At 51.8% G+C, this 17,040-nt stretch overlaps 1 long non-coding RNA gene across 1 annotated transcript; it reads left to right on the top strand.

The window, feature by feature from the left end:
* Window positions 1–10,861: 10,861 nt before the first annotated feature.
* Window positions 10,862–16,257, top strand: LOC125116679 (uncharacterized). Its single transcript, XR_007132402.1, has 3 exons — window positions 10,862–11,095; window positions 11,797–11,947; window positions 15,577–16,257. It is a non-coding gene; the product is annotated as an uncharacterized LOC125116679 (long non-coding RNA).
* The last annotated feature ends 783 nt before the right edge of the window (window positions 16,258–17,040 follow it).

Here is a 17,040-nt window from a genome sequence, read left to right as displayed (position 1 = left end):
ACTGCCCTGGGCCGGGCATCGAGCCTGCGTGCCAGTGCTCCCAAGATGCCACCGATCCCTTTGCACCATAGTGGGAACTCCAGTTGGGTCATTTCTACTTTTGGCAATTATACATAAAATTGCTTTAAGTAGTCAGGATATGGACTTTTTGTGTGAACCTAATTTTCATTTTTCTTGGGTAAAAACCTAGGGTTGGAGGCGTTGGCTCATGTGGTAAAGTGCATGCTTCCCTTTCTAAGCAACTGAGAACTTACTCTCCAAAGTGGGAGAAGCCGTTTTTCATTCCCACCGGCAGCTCAGGGTCCCAGCCAATCTGCATTCCCACCAGTACTCGCTACCATGACTGTTTCCCATTTCGGCCCTTCTGATAGCCGTGCGGCAGTTTCCCTAGTGGCTCATGATGTTGAGTGTCTGTTTGTGTGTTTATTGCAACATTTATATCCTCTTTGGTGAGGTGTCTGTCCAAGTTTTTTGCCCCCCCCTTTTTTAATTGAGTTGTTTGTTTTCTTACTGACTTTGGAGAGTTCTCTGTGCACTCGGGATGTAAGTACCTTATCAGGTATATGATTTGCAAATATTTTCCCTGAGTTGGTGGTTTGTCCTCTCGTCCTTTTAAGATAGAGAATAACTACAGTGAATTACATGTCTTTTTGGCAAGGCCCACTCAGAAGAGACCAACTAGAGGTTATGTGTCCAGACCGTACTCTTCGGGGACGGGAACGGACGCTGGGGAGGGTCCAGCGACAGTGGGGGTGAGGCGGTGGTGTCGGCAGTGCTGTGACATGGCCGCGATCCCTCGCCTCCCGTGTGCCAGCCTCTTGCTGCCGTCCAGGCAGGCGTCCTGTGAGCAGCCAGATACCCTGTCGCCTTTGTCCACTGGGCTGTGACCGCCTGTAGTTGGAGTCACTCAGTGTGTGGCCGAGGGAAGCAACTCTGGCAGCTGGCAATCAATACTGCAGAGGTGGCTGCCTTTTTGCATTTGAAACGGCGTCTCTCAGCCTCACTGGTCCGTGGGACTGCAGGTGGGGAGACTGGTGGACGGCAGCCGGGCGGCGCTTCCAGGGGCCCTGGGCAGGAGGGGAGCCCCATTGATGCCTTTTCCCATCTTCTCTCTCCTCCAGGGTCATCCCGGCCACCTCACTGCTTCAGGGAGTGCCAGGGAGCACTTGGGCTGACGACAGGCGCAGAGATGGGAAGTCTGACTATTCCCATGATTTTTAGGGACATACGTCTGTAGCGTTAAACTTCTGACGGGGTGAGGCTGAGCTCACCCTGGTGTTCAGGCAGAAGCGGTAGCAATGGCACTAAAGCAAGACCAGGGAACCTCCACGCCGGCCGGGCTTGGGCGCAGGGAAGACAGGGCCAAAACTTGGGCCGATGACAGGTGCAGAGATGGGAAGTCTGACTATTCCCATGATTTTTAGGGACATACTTCTGTAGATCTCCTCCAGTGTGTAAATGCATTTGGGAAGGTTTAAGCTAGTCACACCATAGTCTGAATGAGCCCTGGACCTTTCCCCAAGACGGTGTTCCCTGGCTGGAGGCTGTGGAGGAGACGGGAGGGGGCGGGAAGAGGGGAGGAGGCTGGCGAGGCCCGAGACCTCAGGACACAGCTCTCTCTGCTGGTCCATCGCTCCGTGTCCCAGCGGGGTCTCGGGCAGCAGGAGAAAAGCGGGAGCTCAGACACTGGGACCCTGACTCCTTTCTTCTAACAAAGACCCCCTTTGGGGTGAGAAGCTTGTCAGGAGCAGCCCGCCGATTCCCGCTTCCCTGTGAATGTGCAAATCAAGTGATGCTGAATTCGAGGATGCTCTTCTTCCTCCGTGCTGCCCGCCCAGGGCCCCTCTTGGCCGGCCTGTCCTAGGCCTCCCGTTTTCTTATTGGCACAGGCGGTCACTGCTCGGTGTGACAGCTTCAAGTCCGGTTTTGACTCCTGAGGACGTTAATCACGACGCAAAAGACGCAAGAGGAACGCTCACTCGTCGGCGTGTTGGAGCCTGGTCTGCTTGCGCGTGCGGTTTGTTTGGTGTTAAAGTTAGTACACGGCTCTCGAAGTGTAGACTCCTGTGGCCATTTGTCCCCAGGTTGTAACATCCCTGTGGGACAGGAGGTCTGGGCCCGGGCCCTTGTCCCGGCGGGCACCCGGGTGAGCTCAGTGCAGTGGGCAGGGTCTCGGGCTGGTCTTGGCCATGACGGGCACAAGTTGATGCCCCCAAGGCTGGTCAGCCCACTGTACAGAGCTTCACCTGTACAGTGAAGGGCATGCCAATCAAAGCCATACTTTTTATTTATTTTTCTTCTTTCAAAAAAGCCTCCTTGTTCACAGGGGACACGCTGACGTTTTTAGGGATGAAGCGGCCACCTGTCAATGATTTAACAGATGTAATAAACTGTAAAGGGGTGGCGAGTCTGGGCTGGGATATGTGGATGTTTATTGTTGTATTCTTGCAGTTTCTCTTTACCTTTGACATTTTTCAGAATAAAAAGTGTGGGGGAAGGAAGAGAGGAAACGTTTTCTCAAAGCACAAAGCACAGAAGTCCTGCTTTGCCTCGATGGCCTTGGACAAGGATGCATGTCACAAAATCAGCTCCTGAGGTGAGCTGGGCCTGGTTCCCAGGAGTGGGGTGGGGGTCCAGTAGCCTTCTCGCAGGGCAAGGTGGAGGCACGGGAGCCAGAGTCTGCGGATGGGAACGTCCTTAGGTTGAGGGGAGCAAACCAGCCCAGGCCTGGCCCTGCGGCGCCCAGTACCATGGACCGCGGGACTTTCTAAGAACAGTTTTTGGTGCAGGGGAACACGACTGCTCTGATCCCAGTCCTTGTTTCACTCTGGGCCCTTCTGAACCAACTTCTCGGGAAGGCAGCCTCCTCCCCCCAGTGCCCTGCCCATGCCACTGAATGGTTGCTGAACAGCTGGGACCCTAGGGAGCTGCTGTTCCCTAGAGGGCAGATCCCCAGCGAAGACCACTCTCTAGAGGTCTCTGTGCTGCTCTCAGAGCTCTGTGCCTCCTGTCCTAGGAAGCTTGGTTCATCTGCTCAGATGGAGTCAAGATGCTTTGGGAACCGGCCCAGATCTAGGGCAGGGGAGCCTCATTTTGTCATCCCCCCTCTGAGCTGCCTAACTTGGCTCCTGTGGTTCCCTCTCTCCCTGCGGGAGGGGTGACGGTGGGCAGAGGCGGCTGCTGTAAGGTACAGACAGGGCGCCCTGGGCCGTTTGCAAGTGTGAGGTGCGCCATGCATGGTAACGGCGCTGTGAGTATTTGCAGGCTGGCCAGGACCGTGTATCTACCCTGCACTCTTTCCTTTTTTTTCTTTTTTTTGGGGGGGGGGGGCACCCCACAGCATGTGGAGGTTCCCAGGCCAGGGATCAGGTCGAAGCCACAGTTGCACCCAGTGCTGGATCCTTAACCCACTTTGCCAGGCTGGGGATTGAACCTTTGTCCTGGTGCTACAGAGATGCCGCCAGTCCCAATGCACCACCGGGAAACTCCTGCACTCTTAAATAGGATCTTTTACGGAGCCTTTTGAGGGAAAGGAGAAGACAAGTCAAGTGAAGAAACCCCAGTCTTAAGAGACAGACCCTTTGAAATCCACACCTTCCATCAGCTTCTGATTTGTGGCGTCTCCCGTTGGTAACTGGGAGGGGGACTGTCTTTCCCGCCACCAGACTGTGGCCGCTGCAGTGGTCGTGTTAAGTATGATTAGGGTAAATTTCTTCTGAGAAACTCCCTGCTGTTCTGGAATCCCTGGTTGTGGAAGGCACAACCTGGTTTCACGTGGAAACCGTTTTGGTAGGTGTAGAAATGCTGCTGCTTGGAGGAGCCGTGTGGGGAGAGGTTGGCTACACGGCTTCTAATGGGGCTGCTGTGCTTTGCAAGGCTGGACAGTTCCGGGGCACCTGGAGTGGGCTGAGGTCCCAGGGGGATGGGCAGCTCTGCAGGGACCATCCCTTCCCCTCCAGAGACCCCCGCTGTTCCCCAGCAGCCTGATTCCGCTGCCCTCAGCAGGGTGGCACTGCAGGTGCTGGGGCAGTGGGGTGCCCGGTGGCACACGGCCTCTCCTCCCCCAGGCCTTCAGCTGCCTCTGCCCCTCAGCCCTCTCCCCGAAGCCTGAGCCCTTGACCTACCAGCAAATGCATGGCCTGGAGCCTGGCTGTCAAGTTACCTGGATCATTTGGAGACATTTCTGAGCTGTGCAGTTGGAAGCATCTCTGCACCCTGCTTCCCATCCCCTGGCTCTCCAGTCCTGGCCTCAGTGTAACCCCACACCTGGCCAGAAGGTGGGGTGGCCTCAGGCTGTGTAGAAAGCAGACAGGAAGTGTCCCCTAGGGGCCTGGGTAGGAGCCCCCCAGCTGGTGCCACCTCACCCTGGCCAGGGCCTGCCCCTCACAATCTAAGAAAAATAAAGCCTCTAACAGCTCAGGGCCAGTGGTCCCTCTTCAGACCCTTCTCACCGCCCCCCACCCGCAACTGGCAACCGTGGCTGGAGGGAAAGCCCTGACTCACAGCCTGCACGTGATGGGGGGTGGCGGGGGGGTCTCAGGTGTTCCTCGTCCTCCTCGCCTTTCCTGGGCGAGGGGCCTAGGTGTTGCTCTTTGTTCTTGTTGCTCCTAATTGTTCACACTGGAGGCTTTTGTTGGGGCCGACCTGCCCAAAGCTGACCCGGGCTGCCTCGGGGCCCCGTGTGTCTCTGAGGCCATCTCGCCTGCTGCTGGATGGGCCTCGGGGCTGGGGGAGCTCGGCGTGGTGGGAGAGCGCGGTTCCCGGGCGCACCCGGCACAGATATTAACGGCTTTATTCCCGCTCTCCGCGTTTATGCACATGCATCTCTTTTCCCTGAAGATCTTCGGTTTGGCTGGATGGCTACTTTGACTGCCAGATTCAAAAAGAAAAGGCCCATAAAGCTCACAAATGTACAGTCACATGTGCAGTTTTCGCTCAGCTGCATCTCAGAGTGACTGAAATGTGGGCACTGGGGCCCGTCTTCGCTGTTTGATTGTTTAAGGCTTAGAAGTGCCCGGGCTTCCAGGGCTCAGAATCTTCCCACTGCCATGTATCAAGCAGAGGGGCTGGAATTTTGTTTCATGAAAATAACACATCCCAATTTACTTTTTCAAACATCCTGCTTTCTTTTAATTCTTTTCTTTTTTCTTTTTCTTTTTTTGCTTTTTAGGGCCCCACTCGCGGCATATGGAGGTTCCCAGGCTAGGGGTCGAATCAGAGCTATGGCTGCCAGCCTACACCACAGCCACAGCCACGCCAGCTCCGATTCGAGCCGCGTCTGCGAGCTACACCACAGCTCACGGCAACGCCAGATCCTTAACCCACTGAGCGAGGCCAGGGATTGGACCCGCATTCTCGTGGATACCCGTTGGATGTGTAACCTGCTGAGCCACGGCGGGAACCCTCATTCTGCTGTCCTTTCGCAAGGACGCTTGGCGAGGGCAGTATGGTTAACGGAGGGCCCGATGACGTAGCCAGGAGACCGAACGCTGGTGGGTCGACCTTCAGATGGTTTCTCTTCTTGGCTTTTTAGATTCTGAGCCAGAACATCCTAACCTACAGTTCCAGTTGTTGGGAATGGTTGGGCAGTGTTCCGGGTTAGGATGGAGTCCTGTTAGTGCCTCCGCTGTGAACCAGGGACATCAGGCGCTCCCGTGACCCTTCTGGTGGCGGCAGGCGGATCCTGGATCAGACAGTTGCCTTGGTCTCAGTGAGGACTCCCGAGTCCTCTAGATGCTGGGCCCGTAAGCCTGAGTCCCGAGTACAGGGATAACCGGCTTAACTGCTCTTCGTTTTTGCACTGTGCTGCTATCTCATTTTCACAAACTGAAGGTCGTAGCAGCACTGCATTGAGCATATCTACTGGCATTCTTTTCCCAGCAGCGTTACATATTTTTTTTAGTTTTTATTTATTACTTTTTTTTCTCTTTTTACGGCTGCACCTGTGGTACATGGAAGTTCCTGGGTTGGGGGTTGAATCAGAGTTGCAGCTGCAGGCCACGCCACAGCCATGGCAACACCGGATCTGAGCTGCATCTGCAACCTACGCTGCAGCTTGTGGCAACGCTGGATCCTTTAGGCTCAGAGAGACACTGTTGGGTCCTTCACTCACTGAGCCACAATGGGAGCTCCACGTTATCTTTATTAAAAAATTTTTTTTTCTTTTTTTGGTTGTCCCTGAGGCATATGGAAGTTCCTGGGCCAGGGATTGAATCCAAGCCAGAGCCACAACTGATGCCACAGCTGCAGCAATACTAGATCTTTAAACCACTGCAAGGGGCCAAGGATTGAACCGGCCCCTCCTCAGAGACCAGCCAGATCATTAACCCATTGCACCACAGCAGGAACTCCTGGCATTATTTTTAAATTAAAGTATGTTCATTGTTTTTTAAGGCATAAGGCTATTGCAGACTTAACAGAGGACAGTATAGTGGTGGGAAACCGAGAAATTTGTGTGACTCCCTTTATGGTAATACTTGCTTTATTGTGGTGGTCTGGAACCAATCCTGCAGTGCCTCCGAGGTATTCCTGTAGAAGACGTGGAATGCTCCAGTTTGGGGAAAATAGTGGTGAAACCCAATATTTGGTTGCTTTTGGATCTGAAAAGTATTTTATCATGCTGTTTCTATAATTACATGTGGTTTTAAAATATGCTCCTAAAATATGTCATTAATTTCTTTAGCTCACAGGGCAAAAAAGCAGCAAGGGCTTGGAGAGACTCAAATTTCTGACAAACAAGCTGTTTATCCTACAGTTTGGGCTTATTGAGAAATTTTAACTTTTTTTTTAAAGTATCAAACATGAGGCATTTTAGTCCTGAAGTGATATGGGCTTGAGCTTTCAAAATACTGGGTATATCCCACAGTTAGATGGTTTCGATAGGCAGGCAGTGGTCTCTCTTTAATGGCATTTTGGAGTCACGGAGAAAATTTTGATTTCACCTTTCATTTGGAGAACTCCCCTGAGGAAAGTCCGGGCCCATGGTGTGGGACAAGAGAACCCTGCGGTCTGTTTCCTAACGAACATGTGCCGTTTGCTCCTGTGACTTGATAATACTCAGGATTTTTATCATTTCTTCAACCTGGAGTCAAGACCAGAGGCCTCGGTTTCCCCAAGGGGGAACGGAGTGGATAAATGGGGCTCCAGGCGCGACCTCTTGTTCGCCCCTGCAGAACAGCTTCCACACCCACACCCCTCCTCTGGTCTGCGTCACTGCTCACCAGGTAATTACAGAATAAACGTGCAACCTCGTCTCTTGCAGCACGCGGTCTCAAGCGGGCCCTGCTGACTCGAGTCGTCCACGGAGGATGGGGTGTTGGGGGGCAGCGTGCTTCCCGGCATGACTCTCAGGGTTGCAGGGTTGGTCTGACCCCTGCACCCAGCGGGGCTTGGCCCAATCCTGCAGCAAGACACCTGCCGGAGCGCAGGCTTTGACATCCCCGCTGCTGAGGGGACGTCACGAAGGCTTTGCCCCTGTGGCGTCTCATTTCCCGACCGTCACGTCTAACCAGAGGCCACGTTTACAGGTCTCTCCAGACGCGTGACTTGGCCTGTTTCGGCAAGGAGAGCTCCCATCTTGAGCACTGGTTCTGCAGTTTTGGTCCCTTTTTTCCTCCTCGGATGCCTCCATGCCACTAACTGAGGTCGTTCTATCAAGGACACTGGATGGTAGTGACATGCAGATTGGGAAGTCAGTAAAAGTCGATTTTCAGATAATCCTCATCTTAACAGCTCGGGGCTATTTTGGATGCTTGATAGAAATCATTGTCTGTTGCAGAGTTGCTTTTGACAACGTGTGCTTCTGGCGGAGTCTGTTCATGCTTCACAGTCGCTGGGCTGGTGTACTGAGGTCCTTGTTTCCTTAGTAAAAGTTTAAACAACGATAAATCGGAACACATACGCTCTATTTTAAAATATACTAGGTTTATATGTAGTTTATAGTCACACATAATTATTAATCATTGAAATGATTAAAAACTTTGACCTTTGGGGCCATTGATACAGTTGGGGTGTTGGGGAGACAGCGCAGCACCGTTGTAGCAATAACGATGCATGTGGCCCCCGTAAACCACACACATGCTGGGGAGACTTCCAGGCCAGGTGTGTGTCTCCTGAATGTTAGCTGACAACTGACCAGCGAGATGCTTCCAGCACACGCACTGTCAGAGAGTGCCAGTTAGCAAGAACCTAAGGAGATTGCCGAGTCCATCATGCTCGATGTAACATTGCAAATTCGAGACGTGGTGTCCGTGAAATAGTTTCATCGCTTTTCCTCTTCAGCCAGAAACTGTCAGCAGATCACCCGATAGCTGGCAAGCAAGACCACGAAGTTCCCGTTTGTTAGATCACATTAATCCTCACGGCGAGCCCTGGGAAAGCCGATATCATCACCATTTACAGCGAAGAGCCGCCAGCCTGCCGGTGACCACAGAGCAGGGGAAGGCCTGCTCGCTGCCTTTTCCAGCAGCATCCCTGGCCGACCGAGGACTGGACTCCTGAAGGGGGGACGCAGAGAGGAGCCTAGGATCTTAGGACCTAAGTCGTGAGGTGTCCCTGGGACACTCTTCTCTGTGGCTGGAGTTGGAGTGGCGGGGAAGGTAGGCTTGATCGCACTGCTCAAAGGCAGTCATAAATACGCTTCTTTCTTAATGGCCTTGCCCATGGTATGTGGAAGTTCCTTGGCCAGGGATAGAACCCATGCCACGGCAGTGACAACAGCGGATCCTTTAAACACCAGACCATCAGGGAACTCCTAAATACATTTCGAAAATACGCCGAACCTGGCTGTCCATCCAGTCCAAAGAGCAAGAGCCCTCTGAAAATGTGTTTCCACTTAAGAGTTCGCACAACTTTGTTTTCCATTGCATAATTTATCCTTGTGGTTTTATTTATTTATTTTTTTATCTTTCTTGCTTTTTATGGCCACACCTGTGGCAGATGAAAGTTCCCAGGCTAGGGTTTGAATTGGAGCTGCAGCGGCCAGCCTGCACCACAGCCACAGCAACTCAGGATCTGAGCGGTGTCTGTGACCTACGCCACAGCTCAAGGCAACCCCAGACCCTTAACCCACTGAGTGAGGCCAGGGATCAAACCTGCATCCACATGGGTACTAGTTGGGTTTGTCACCCGCTAAGCCACAATGGGAACGCCTATCCTGTGGTTTTAATGTTCAGGTATTTTAAGTTACAACAGATTAAATTCGGGGCTTTTAGAATATGCGTGGTGCTCACCCCCGCCCGGCACGCATCTGTTACTTGTGGGATACAGGTGTTCAGTTCTAGCTCTATTGGCTCAAACCATGTAAGTCCGTGATTGTGCAGCAGGGTTTAAAAAGGTAAAAAAGCAACAGAAAAAGTCGATCCCACTTTCTCTCTCACAGCACAGAGGGGCGTGGGCAGCTGACCAACTTGTCCCGGGCAGCCTGGGGCTTTCTGGTTCTGGCACCCATGTCCAGAGTCCTGGGGACCCCTGAGTCGGGTGCACTGGAAAGGCACATCAGCCTAGCAGAGGGTGTGTGGAGGAGCCCTCCTTAGGCACGAGTGGCTGTAATTCCCAGCGCGTGCCTGTCGCTCCCCAGCTCGGCTCAGGGCCCAGGTAGCCGTCTTGTCGCCATCTTCCCAGCACAGGTGAGCTGGGAGGTTATTTTGAAAGGCAAGCAGAGTCCGTGGAAGACACGCAGAGCCAGGGGTGATAAGGTTTGGGCCTAATGCAATGAAAAAAGTGCTCACTTTTGAATTGATAAATATAGTTCATTCCAGGCAAAGCTGCCTCTGTCATGCTGCTGGAACCGATTAAAATGTGGATTTGCCTTTGTCTGGGGCAGCTTTAACTGGCTCAGTTACCTCTTTCTAATATTTTACTGTGGAGCATTCGCAAAGCCACAGCTCGTGTCTACTCCTGATGGCTCCTGCCTTTTTTGCATTCCCTGCCTGCTCTATTTACACTGTTTCAGCACCTCTTCCCCGTCTGCCCCCTCTGTGTGTCCTTGCGTGGATGCAGGAGGAACTTGGGTGTCAGGAGTCACCAGAAGCAATGCCCTTAGTGTGGCCACACTCTGGGGCAGAAGTACAGGGATTACACTGCATCCCTAAGGAGGTTTCCACGTCCCCAGCCCCAGTTTCTTCCTGCCTCCATCTCATTTCCACCCGGAAAAACAAATCTACTTTTAGTGAATAACTTGTAAGGGTTGAAATCCCCCCCCCCCACCCCCCCAGCGTCTCTCCTGTTTCTTTATTCAGATACAGCCATGCCATCAGGCAGTCCACCCAGCTCTTCAGACTTTGCAGCCGCTCTCACTGCACAGGTGAAAACCCGACACCCTCCTCGGCAGCGGCAGACCGTGTGGTGGTCTTTTCGGTATAAATACCGCACCGAGAAGGCAGAGAAGCACAATCCCTAATAGATCCAACTCCGGAGTCCACGCAGACAGTTTAACCCTTGGGTCATCATGTTTGTATTCCACTTATTGGATTGTTAATAGATTTTCTTCATTTGTGTGAGACGTTGCAGATGATGTGCTGAGGCTGGTCGGTTCCTCCGGCGCCGGGACCAGGGGTCCACCTGTAAGGAGTCGGCGTTAAAAGCCGCTGCCGTTGCTGCCTCCTGACAACATCCCAGCTGTAGACTAGCAATCGCAATCCTCGGGTGGCAGTTTTAATTATCGGCCCCGGCGATACCATCAGCAAGTGTGTAATTACGTGTCAGTTTCCTGGCTGTTGGGTATGAAAAGTGGAACCAGTGAAATGATGATTGTGGAAGCGGTAGGCTCATATTTAAACAATTCAAAATGTGTAACTGGCAGTGTCATTAAACAGAGAGAGTCTGACCCCAGCTGTCACTTACTTTTCCTTATGCAGATTTGTTCATGCTGTCTGTCAAAAGAGCTCCATGGGCTGCAATGGGACAGAAGAGGTGACATAATTCTCAGAGCAAAGAGGGCGGCTCGGCTGAACTCCGCGGAGGCGTTCTTTTAGCCTAAACAAATACGACCGCGAAACTGTAAATAAACCAAGACCGTTCCAGGAGATGCTATAGACTTTTGCTGATGAATACACAAAAGCAGACCATCAGACAGACACGCTAGCCTTAAAAAAATGTGAGTAAAATCTGCCCGACTACCAGGCACCTAAAGACTAAGCACTGTGGGCCATCAGCAGGGTTTATTTTTGAAGAAGAACAGAAAATGACCCTTAGGTGTAGACTAAAATTGGGAGTCCAAGAGGATAAAAAAAAAATGTGTAGCTCATTTTGAAAAATGCTGGGTCTCAACAAAGAGACCTATGATTTTGGGTGAAATCATTACACAGATTTCCACTTCAGTCCTGGCTGAGGTCGTAAGTTGTTATGGCGTCCGATGCTTTGAATCCCACTGAGAAAACTGAAATACACACGCCAAGAGTACGGAGGTTAAAAATAGACCCGAGTGGCTTTCTAAGAAAGATGGGTTAAGAAGTAAGGAATACTCAGATTTCTGCAAATGTAACTTCCTAGTACTGCAGCCTGCCAGCCACACACGTCTGGGAGAGGGGAGAAAGGCACGTTTGCTCTCAAAAGCCCTTGTTTACCAGGTGCTTCCAAAAAGAGCTGGGCAGCCAAGGGTTAAGTCTGCATGCATGCAAAAGCAAACGAAAGGGGAGTTTATAAAATGAACTGTTGGAGGTTAAGTGTGGGGGTTAAACTAACACAATGAACTGTGAACACAAAGAAAAATGTTTCTTTAATTTTTAAAATGTTTTCATTTCTCATAATAAACTGAACTTGCCGTTGCATACAAACAACATTATTCATACCCTGAAGACACTGCGACTTAAAGCTTTTGGAGCTCAGACTGATTCTGGGAGCAACGCTGTAACTACAGAGGCGCTGTGGCAATTGTGATCTTCCGAAGGGCATCAAATCACACCTCGAGTAGCACATTGAAAGCAAACACGGGCTCGTGCCCGCACAGGTAGGAGGCGTTTCAAACAGGGTCAACTTTGCATGTATTTCTAGTTTCAAAGGCAAAGTTACTGGTTTGCGCACAGGCTAATGGAAGCCGTATTAATTGCCACGGTACGTTCGGATTTGAAAGTAATAAATAGGCACATATTAAATCCTCTAAGGATTAATTTGTATTTTATCAGCTGTGAAAAGGGCAATTTTTTACATATCTTGACTTAAGAGGTAGCCTTATTAGGCGTTCATTGGAAAACAAATTCTGCATATATTTTGTAGCAAGGTTTAAAAAAATCATTTTCTTCCTCCTCAAAAGTAGTGTAGTGCAACTAGGGAAGCAATTAGTCTTTATATCCTAGACAAACACGGTCCTGGAGTTTCCTGGCTTATAAGTATTTGCACGGCTGGTTAAAGAGACGAATGATGGAGCGCGACATACCCTCTTAGATATTTCGCCACACCGGGCCTGCGAGGGCTTCAGAGCCGTCACACCGCGGTGTGTGTGCCTGCAGTGTGACCGTCAAGGCCTGGCGGCGATTCTCTTTTCTTTTTTTTGGTGCAGCGCCTCTCCGGCTGCTAATCCCTCCTGGCGGGGCCGTGGAGGCCCGGGCGGGAGGGTGCCCCAGTGGCTGGTGGAGAGGCCTTGGCTTCGGCGTGAACGAGCCCCTCCGCCGCCGTCCGTGGACCGGGCTGGCGGCTCCTGGCGCTCCTTGTCTGAGGAGGTGGGGCCGCCTTGAGAAGAGCCTGCTTTCCCAGATGGAGGCGAGCAGGGGACCAAAGCCAGCTGGGGTCTGGACCAGCCCGTGCTTATGAGGATGCCGTCCTTTGGCGAAAAGGATGGGTTTCCCTGGTGCTTGTCGTATTTTCACCCAAGAAATGGGAAGTGGCCCAGTTACATCAAGGAACCCAGAGGGGGAAACAAAGAAAAGAAAGAAAGAAATTGCCCTCCTGCAAGATGCCTCCTCGAACAGGTTGTCTCGTTTTATTGGAAAGGTCCCCAGAGAGAGCTCTCCCACACCTTCTCTGGGAAGTCTGCTCCGCAGTCTAATAGATCTTATTGTCAAATGCTTTGTTAAACTTTTACGGGGAGATGTGTGTTGCGCTCAGCATTGGCGGTTCTTGAAATTCTATCAGGGAAGTGCAATCAAATTGGTCTCCCATGACTTGTTCTTCGGCTGGCGTGGGGTGGGTTCCCCTCTGCTCCTGGCATTTTCCAGGCAGGGCAGCGACGTACCTGCCTCCCCTCGTCCTGGGAGCCTTGTCACTGGGAAGGGAAGAGGCCGTTTCAGGGAACGTGGCCGCCGATGGCGCTTCGATTGTGAAAAATTGCGCTGCGTGCATTTGAACGTGCAGCGCTGGCGGTGCCTGCCCTTTTGGCTAGAAATCCCTAGGTCGGGAAGCTGTCTGTGTTCTCCGGGGTTCAGTTTTCCTGCGGGGTGGGCTGGACCACTTTTCCCGTGTAGCTGCGTTTGTGTGATGGAGCTGTTTTCAATGACTCTCTCCTGCCTCTTGGTTCGCTTCTGAACTGAAGAAAGTTCTTCATCTGCAAATAAGGAGCTGCTCCCTGGAGCCCTCCCCCCCGACCCCCCCAGCTCCGATGGCCTTTTGACTAATGAGGTGACCTTAAGAGAAGTCCTTGCCTTGAATGTCCAGCGTGGCTGACCAGGGTGGTGACAAGTGTGAATTGCATACAGAGCAAGTGGTCTCACACAGTTGCTTCTGATGTCGCTGCTTTGCCCGAAAGCCTGTCCTGCTCAGGCTGGGGCCCCAACTAACTTACATCACGACACATTAACAGGATTCAAGCTACGTGTTAACTGCCCATTATCACTTGTCACCGCACAGCTAAGGGTTACCCAGCATTGATGATTTTAGGCATGGTACCTGACTGTCCTTTGTAAAGAGAATAAAGCTTTAAAATGAATGAATTAAAATTCTGCCTCTTTGAGGCAAGTTCTTACCAAACTACAGAAAAGGGCATGTAGCATATTTGACCTATTGGTTCCCTAGAAGATTATTTTTCAGTGAAAGATTTAAAGGAGAAAACAAACAAAAAAGCAAGGGGAAAAACCCAGATAGTTCTTTAAGCACCGGGCTTTCTCAAGAATCCCGTGGCTTCTAGACACTTTGTCTTCGAAAGGTGGCCAGCATCACTGGGGGGCTCCCTCTCTCTGATTCCCACTCCCACCCCCATGCCCCCAGCCCCTCAGGGCTCCTCGGGAACGTGGCTGTCCCTGAATGTGGCGGCCCAGGCGGGGGCAGGAGGTAGAAGGGCGTCCAGGAGCCCAGGCCGGGGTTCCGAGGGACTCAGCCTCCTCAGCTGCCCTTGGACGTGACTGAGGCCGAGACTCACCAATAGGTGTGGCACCTTCTGTGCCCCTCCGGCCGGGAAGTGGGTATAACTGGGATGTTGTGTTCATTTTGTCCCCTCCATTACCCTTCTGGGGACTAATCACAGGCCCCACTGGGCTCTCCAGACTGCTGTCTTCATGAGGCCTGTGCACTTGCCCGTGAATTGCCTGAGAATTGCTGCATAGAAGAGTGCTGCCAGCCAGGCCCCCGCGTGTCCTCAGTGACCTGAAACAGCACCTCACTTGTGCCAGCCAACCAAATCTCTGTGCCAGCCGTCAGCCAGGAGGGCAGCCGTCTCGTCGCGCTCTGCCGGCCCCGGGCCTTCAGGGTTCGAACTGTTGAAGTATTGGCCAACCTTTCCTAGGGAAGCAGGTCCCCGTAGGCCCGGGTGTGTCAGGGACAGGACGCGTCGCGAGCTACCCATGCTTTCTGACTCTTGTTCCGAGCCGGACAGCTCGTGTCCACTCTGTTCATTGATGGGATGAAGCTGGACTCGTGGGGGCTGCGGAGGGTTCCTCTTTGTCACTCCTCGGGTCTCCTCTTCACGCTTCCTCAGAGGACAGAGGCGAATGACCGCCTCTCCGAGGATGTGTGAATCGAATGCATTTTCAACCCCCCCCTCTGTGACAGCCGCCAGCCTCTTAGACACGGACCAACTACACACCAACGCGACACAAGAAACGCGCTCTCTAAAGATACAGCTACTGCGTCTCTGTGGCACGTGCGGTATCTAGAGAGGTTATTTCCCATCAACTTTGCCCACGTATAAACCAGTAAAATCTTTGTTACCCTATAGCAGTCACATCCTGGGTATATGTCATCGATACGTGTTGCCAGAAGTTTGCTTCCAAGTTGAGGGGGTCTTAGCCTCATTAGTATTTTATAATTTATGACAGCTTTGCCATTTTTATTTTAAAGGGTTTTTGTTTGTTTTTGCTTACAAGGAACATTCATGCTTCTCACAGAAACCCCTCAAAGTGGAGAAAAGTAAGACGCAGAAGCAGATGCCCTCAGTTCTACCCGTCGAGGGCTTTCTAGTGAAAGGCTGTATTTTTGGCTAATGTGACAAGCTTTTAGAGTTGCAAAAACAATGTCTCCAACTGGGACAGTCTTTATTCTCTCGCCTTAAGATATTTGTAACTTCATTTTAAAAGCTTTCCATGTGATCAATGGCGTGCCCAAGACTTGCTGGGAATACCCTGTGCCTCATACATCTTTAACAGTTCCTGAAAAGCCTCGGCGTGAGTGCTGACACATTCCTTATTTCATCAGGAATCTGTCTTTGTTTAGCTCGTGTTCGGGGCTGGCGTATCAGGACCAGATGAAGTGGAGCGGAGGCGCCCAGGTCCACCAGGTGGAGAAGGCACAGAGCTGTGGCTGGTTGTGCCGAGGTGAGAGCCGGGAGCCCGTGAGACTGGTGTCAGGAGCACACAGAGGGAACCCTGCAGGTACTGCCCGCGCCCGAACAGGTCACGGCCACAGTCCCGCGGTGAGGAGTGTGAGGTCTCGGTGTCTGCTCGTGGACCCCAGGCCTAAATCGTCCTAGCTAGGGTTCATCCCTCAAGTGTGTGTGTTTTGGTTTCTGGGAATTTTGTTCCACGTTGTGGCCGGTCCCGGTCACAGGCCCTGGTTTATTTCTCAAGGACATCTGCAGAGGGGACTGGGATGAAGAGGACGCCTTTAAAACGGCTTTAATCTCTTTTATCAGCCAGCAGGAGTTCTTCCCATCAATTGGGGGGCTTCTATGGAACCTCCAAATTCTTCACCCAACAAGGAGAATAGGGTTCAGAGAAAGGCTGTGCAGACGCCTTCAATTTTTTAAGAATGTAAATTTGATAAACTGTCATGAAAGCCAGCACCTCGTGTTGGTTACAGTGAAGCTCTCCCCTGCTCTGACAGAGAAAGGCTGTGCAGACACTGTGGGGACATAAAGATGTCACACACCAGAAGAAAACTGTTCTGTTAAGATTTCACTCACTTTTTTTTCCCTTTTTTTAGGGTTGCACTTGCAGCACATGGATGTTCCCAGGCTAGGGGTCAAATTGAAGCTTCAGCGGCCAGCCTACCCACAGCCACAGCAATGCCACGTCTTCCTCATGGATACTAGTCGGGTTCTTAACCTGCTGAGCCACAATGGGAACTCCACTTTTCAATTTTTTTTTCTCTGCTTTTTAGGGCTGTATCCACGGCATATGGAGGTTCCCAGGCCAGGGGTCCAAACAGAGCTGCAACTGCCAGCCTACACCACAACACAGGATCCGAGCTGTATCTGTGACTACACCGTGGCTCACGGCAACACCAGATCCTTAACCCACTGAGCGAGGCCCGAAACCTCATGGTTCCTAGTCGGATATGTTTCTGTAGTGCCACGATGGGAACGCCTTCAATTTTTTAAGAATGTAAATTTGATAAACTGTCATGAAAGCCAGCACCTCGTGTTGGTTACAGTGACGCTCTCCCCTGCTCTGCTTAAGAAAGAAGATGCTTGTTTTTCTTGGTGGTTATTGCTGTAAACCGAGCTGGTGATTTACGAAAGCAGGTACCTTGGCCGCCGGGTCACTGGAGCTTGTGGAACTGGGAAAGAAGCTGAAGCGAGAGAAGGGCAGTGACAAGGGGCAGCGTGCTGCTGTCAGGGTCCTTCTGGTTGCAAGTGACCACGTCCCATGTTGCGACTCCTCACGGGACAGTAGGAATTCAGCTGGATTGGTCACGGAATTTGGCTGGGTCAGAGCTTGAGCCCAATCCTTGGAGATC

This window comes from Phacochoerus africanus, chromosome 15 (assembly GCF_016906955.1).
Source record: "Phacochoerus africanus isolate WHEZ1 chromosome 15, ROS_Pafr_v1, whole genome shotgun sequence".
NCBI classification, from domain to species: domain Eukaryota; kingdom Metazoa; phylum Chordata; class Mammalia; order Artiodactyla; family Suidae; genus Phacochoerus; species Phacochoerus africanus.
The sequence above is the reverse complement of the archived record's forward strand: the minus strand, read 5'-3'. Positions and strand labels throughout refer to the sequence as shown.